This window comes from Haemaphysalis longicornis, unplaced genomic scaffold (assembly GCF_048455015.1).
Source record: "Haemaphysalis longicornis isolate Haplotype H1 unplaced genomic scaffold, Haemaphysalis longicornis Haplotype H1 scaffold_6, whole genome shotgun sequence".
NCBI classification, from domain to species: Eukaryota; Metazoa; Arthropoda; class Arachnida; order Ixodida; family Ixodidae; genus Haemaphysalis; species Haemaphysalis longicornis.
In genome coordinates this window covers 158,818,543-158,823,850 of record NW_027526407.1, presented here as the reverse complement: position 1 = coordinate 158,823,850, position 5,308 = coordinate 158,818,543, and the positions used below count along the sequence as shown (strand labels likewise).

The following is a 5,308-nucleotide window of genomic DNA, read 5'->3' as shown; positions in this document are numbered from 1 at the left end:
CGGCTGTGTTAAAGAATTCATGAAATGCCAAGGCTTATTTAAGTGAGATTAGGTGTGCGGACACGTGGAATGTCTCTTTTGATAAGAAGTTCTCACTAAACCAGAATTCGTCTGTGGCATATGGGTGCGTTTGGGCGGTAGCTAACACTTGATTGTTACGGGACTAGCATAATTGGATTCCTGTTTTCTTTTTCGTTTGCACTGGCGTGATTCCTTCTGTTCATATCGAAGTGAAATATTCGGCTAACACGAATCACTCACTTCAGGTCATCGATTACTTCCTCTCCTTGTACAGATTAGGAAGTACCGGGCTAGATCAGTGATAGAGCGCGACCTCCATGCAAATGACAGGGTTGGAAATTTAGAAACCCAAACCCAAACACACTCTTTACGCCTAGAGTTTCTGGGAAAGCTGTACAGAGAGAAGAGGAAAAATCGAAGGCTTGGATGCTAATTAGAAAAGCACACACGATTAACTGGCCTTTGTTAGGAAAGGCGATATCAAGAGCAATAGGCCAAAGGCACATCACTAGTAACAGTTACTACGTGAAAGAGATGATGTGCTATAGCTCACAAGACACCCTACTGCATGCAAGACCTTGTGCAGTTTACTATTTTTCCAGCTTGCGCCGATGGCATACTGTGGTCGTGGTAAAACGGCTCGGACGGGAGCCAGGCTGTTAAGTTTATGAGCCTTAATTGAACAATGAAAACGTTCGGCTGCTCAGTTATGGTTGTTGCTTACCTTGTGTTGTTTGTTTGTGTTGCCCTGCTTTCCTGCCGTTTGCTCGTACACAGACTTAAAGGGGTTCGGAACCCCACTGCGTGAGCACCTTTCGGCTTCCGTCATTTTGCTGGAAAGGTCCAGATGTCGTTCATTATTCGCAAAACAAGTGGAGAAGCACCTCTGGCCGATGAGGATATTCCCAGCAACGGAAATGTTGCCAACGCCTGTTTTCAGAACCCGAGACGCACCTTTGTTGTGTAGCAGGAAGAATAGGTTGATAACTTGTGTGAGTGGATATTGAAATGATCTTTGTGTCTTCCCGCAGGAGGCAACAATATTGGACAAGGGCGACTACCCAGGTAGCACAGAATGTCTAGAAAACGTCGTATTTATGGAGGAAACGTCAGAAAGGGATTTCAGACAGGAAAAGATGGCTTCTAGAAGTCAATCATTGCAAGGATAATATCCCTCAGACAATGACGTCTTTAAAACGTATTTCTGATAACTGCTGTTAGCAGTTCTTCCTCTAGCCTTCTTGTAGCCGGCCGTACAGTCCCGCGCTTGGGCACGCGCTGGTTTGAGAGTAATCAGGTTTGGCGCCAACGGTATGGCCTGATGTGACACCATGGACTGGGAAAACAGTGGCTTTCCTCTCTGCCTCTGCCTCCTCCGCAGCGTTCGCATGAGCTTGGGCGCGCGCTGGGTTGAAGAGTAATCATTTTGGCGCCAACCCCAACGGTCAGTTTGCGGCTGGGCGCCGATCTTCGAGCTTCTTTGTGTAGCCCTCGTTTTTGTAAGTATTTGCTATTTGTGCCGTTTTCATTGGTCACATATTGTTCCGCCCGTTGATACCGCCGCGCTGTGACATGATTCTGGTGTATTTGTGACAGTGATTCTGAAAAAAGCTTTATTTCCAGCCACAAACGCCCGTTAAGTTGTCTTGATGTGTGCAGTTTCGCTATGTTGTCAAACACGAGTGTTGTATACGTAATACCGTGGTTAGTTTTAAGCGAGAAGTATTTGGTTAAGCAGCTGCTCCTGGAATATATTGTTGGCATTGTAACATTTATTAAATGTTTTGGTTTACTTGCGCGACAACTTGTGCTGCATCTTGGCATCCTTGGTCGGAAACGCTGAGCTGCGCTTTCACCGTAATTTTTAAGAAAGCCGGCGTCAAAATTTTGCGGCATCTTTTTTGCACTAACCCAGGAGGGCCGTAAGCGAACAAGTGGGTTTGTTTCACTCCTTATGAGAGAATTATGTCGTCCCATGCCATGACGCAGTGCCTGCCTGACAGGGCGTCGTGGGTGAACGTTTAGCCAGCCGCAGCGCCTGAGATATCCGTGTTTTGATGCCGATAAAGCTCTGCAAACCGCCTTCAACACGGGTGCCTCTGCTCGAAGCGGCACTGCGATTTTACTGGCGCCTGTTTATTTTTTTGTCGCAGCAATTAATATCAACGTATTGCCGCAATTAAAATCTACGTAGGTTCAAATCGCGATCTGTTTCGGAACCGACCCGACTGTTGCCATCGCAACATGCCGCCCCAACCAGATGATAGACGTGGTAAGCGTCGCAAGATGTTAAATCCTGGTTAGAGATAAGGCTCTTTCCGCCATGTTAAATTAAAGTAGTGCAAAAATGTCGCGCGATGGCTAGTTTTGCATATTTTAAGCAAATTTTAAAATATATCAGCTTGAAACACCAATTCTTGGGAGTGGATATTCGGCCGGCAGCCGGCCTACCCGCGCGAGCGGAAGTTTGCCGGCAGTCTCCCCTTATTGGCTTGCTGCGGTCACATGATTAGTGCCGGCATGCTGTATGAGAACGCGCTTGGCCGGCAGACAGCTGGAGAGTTTTCTTTCGCAAGCTGCCGTGAAGCGAAGAGTGCCGGTCTTCCGCGCTGTAAGCTGTTATTAGCCGGCAGCTTTCTTGGCAGTTTTCTGTCGGAGCTGCCTAATTATTTGCCGGCTCCTTGCCTTAGCCGCGACACATCGATGATCCGTTAGTTGAAGCTTAAGGTGCATGCCTTTTGCGCTAGGATAATTATTTGCCGGCAGCTTGGTTTAACTAAAGGTCATATTCTAGGCCCGATTTTAACGCACTGTGGCGGCGCAAATAACCGAAATAAGCCACTTATTCTGACACGAAATGCCGGCACTCCTTGCTCGCGAAGGACAACTTCCGTGACAGTACGACTACGTGGGTTATTTCGGTCATTTGCGCCGTCACAGCGCTTTTAAAATGAACCTAGAATAGGACCTTTACTTAAACCAAGCTGCCGGCAAATAATTTCCTAGCCCAAAAGGCCTGCACCCTTCACCTGACGGAAGATCGCTGTGCCGTGGCTCAGCGAAGCAGCTGGCAAATAATTAGGCAGCTCGCGACAGAAAACTCGGGCCAGAAAAACAAGCTTGTGCCACCTCGTCAGAGGTTAGTCAATAGGTAGTCAACTCCTTTTTGGGCTGTGAAGCCTGCAGTGTTAAATGAAATAGCACCATGCTTGCTGCTTCAGCTTGCCCTGGTTCAACTTTTTATTATCTTATTGCAACTGCTCAGTTTAGTTAAATTTATGTAGTACGTACAATAGGCCGTAAAAAAGGGATGTTCTCTGAAATATGCGTGCGTGTACAACTCTTTTTAAGAGGCTGTGAGAGCGAATATGCAAACACGAGGAGCCACGGACGCAGAAATGAAGACAGTCATCATGATCCAGCCCAAGAATGCAAAGGCGCGAACGTAAGACCCACATTGACTAACACATAACAGGGTATTTTAAACGGATTACACACCTAGGGTTTTTATTGGCTTTTTTTCTGCAGTTCATCCAGACAACCTGAACAGCTGGAGGTACGACCAGTACAGCACAGCTAATTAAGGAAAGTGCAAGAAATGGGAAAGGCGTCGTCGACAGAAAGGTCACAGAGGATTTGCCCCTCATCAGTGCAGACAAGAGGACCCCATTATCTGTTGTGGTTGCTGAGGGTATTTTTTTTTTTCAAGCATGTATGAACCATGACTATTGATGAAACGTTTTGGCATTTAGGATAGGTTTACTACTACTGGTGATATTTGCTAGTCGTGCCGCACATGGCTTTTTATTTGTTTAGAAAAATTGTGCATTGTTTTCTTTTTTTTTTTCAACCATGTATGAACCATGCATGTATTGAAGAAAAGCTCTTTGCATTTAAGATATGTTCACTCCCGCTGGTGATGCTCTGTTAGTCATGCTGCACGTGGCTTTTTATTTGGAAGAAAGTATTTAACACATGTTGTGGTACATTTTTACAATGTGATCTTTCAGATAAACGCAGTTCAATTGTTTCACTTTCCTAAGTGACTATCATTTTTTGTAGAACAAGTTGTCCTTGCATCTTATTGTTTAAGTTTAAAAACAAATGTACAAAGTTGTGGACCTGATGGTACAATTTTCTTCTATTTATATTTTTTGTGAAAGTTTTATTTGTGCTGCATACTTGCTTTCAAATAATCATACACAACTGTACAAGTTGTGGACGTGATGGTGAGAGTTTCTTGCGTGTGCCTTTTTTGTAGTGTTTTATTTGTGCTGCATTCGTACCTTCCAATATCCATAAGCAAGTTCACAGAGTTATGGACCTGATTTTACAAGTTTCTTGCATTGATTTATTTCGTTTTTGTTTTCAGAGTTCTGTTTGCCCTCCATCCTTTGTTTAAAAATAAGAAAGTGTAGAGTTCTGGACTTGTTGATACAAGTTTGTTGCATTGCTCTTATCTTGTTAAGTGTTTTATTTGGACGTTTTTATATAAGATGCTTCTGGCAGGTGGAAAGGACGCTTTCACCGCAATGTTTTCTGAATTGTAACGGTATTTTTCTCCTCAGCACATTACCCCCATTGCTTGGTCTCAATAAAATGTTTGCTCGAGCCAAATGGCTTTTAATGGCGAATGCATGCAGCAAAGCCGCTGCATTCGCCCCCAGCATCACCTCCGGGGGAGGGGGTATGGCAGGGGGGTTCATAAAGCCGTATTTCATACGTCTAAAAAGCGGCTCTAAATATCCCAAGAAAGGGATTCTTAGCATCTTTCTAAAGCCCTTTGCTAGACCAGAATTATCAGAACGTCTTCTAACCATCTAAAATGCGGATTGAAAAGTCGCATTGACAGACTTATACAGCTCTTGTAAAATCCAACTTCTAAACCGATTTTTGAGGATGTTTTAAAGATAGTAAATAAATCGTCTAGAAATAGTAATACCCGCTGGACATTAGACGCGATTTAAGACCTTTCGAAAACGTCGCGAATGCGTGATCGGATTGTCTGGGATGTTTGCAAGCCGTTTCTTTCGTCCTGAAAAATCGCGGTAGTAGACGTATTTAAGCTCTTTTGTGCTACCTGGGTATAGTTTTAGAATGAAGTTTCTCTGATGACACTATTTCTAGTTAAGAGGGGTAAGTACTGAATTACGGCGTGCGAGGCGTGGGTGCGTTTTGGTCGGTAGAGCAACGCTTGCTTTGAGGTGAGTTACGCCTGCTTTCACCACAAAAACGATTCTTTGTTGTGGCCAATCATATGGTTATATATTCCGGATATAGCGTATGG

At 44.4% G+C, this 5,308-nt stretch overlaps 1 long non-coding RNA gene across 1 annotated transcript; it reads left to right on the top strand.

The window, feature by feature from the left end:
- Positions 1-2,772: 2,772 nt before the first annotated feature.
- Positions 2,773-5,098, top strand: LOC144142022 (uncharacterized). The gene is made up of 3 exons (XR_013316794.1): positions 2,773-3,160; positions 3,373-3,466; positions 3,550-5,098. It is a non-coding gene; the product is annotated as an uncharacterized LOC144142022 (long non-coding RNA).
- The last annotated feature ends 210 nt before the right edge of the window (positions 5,099-5,308 follow it).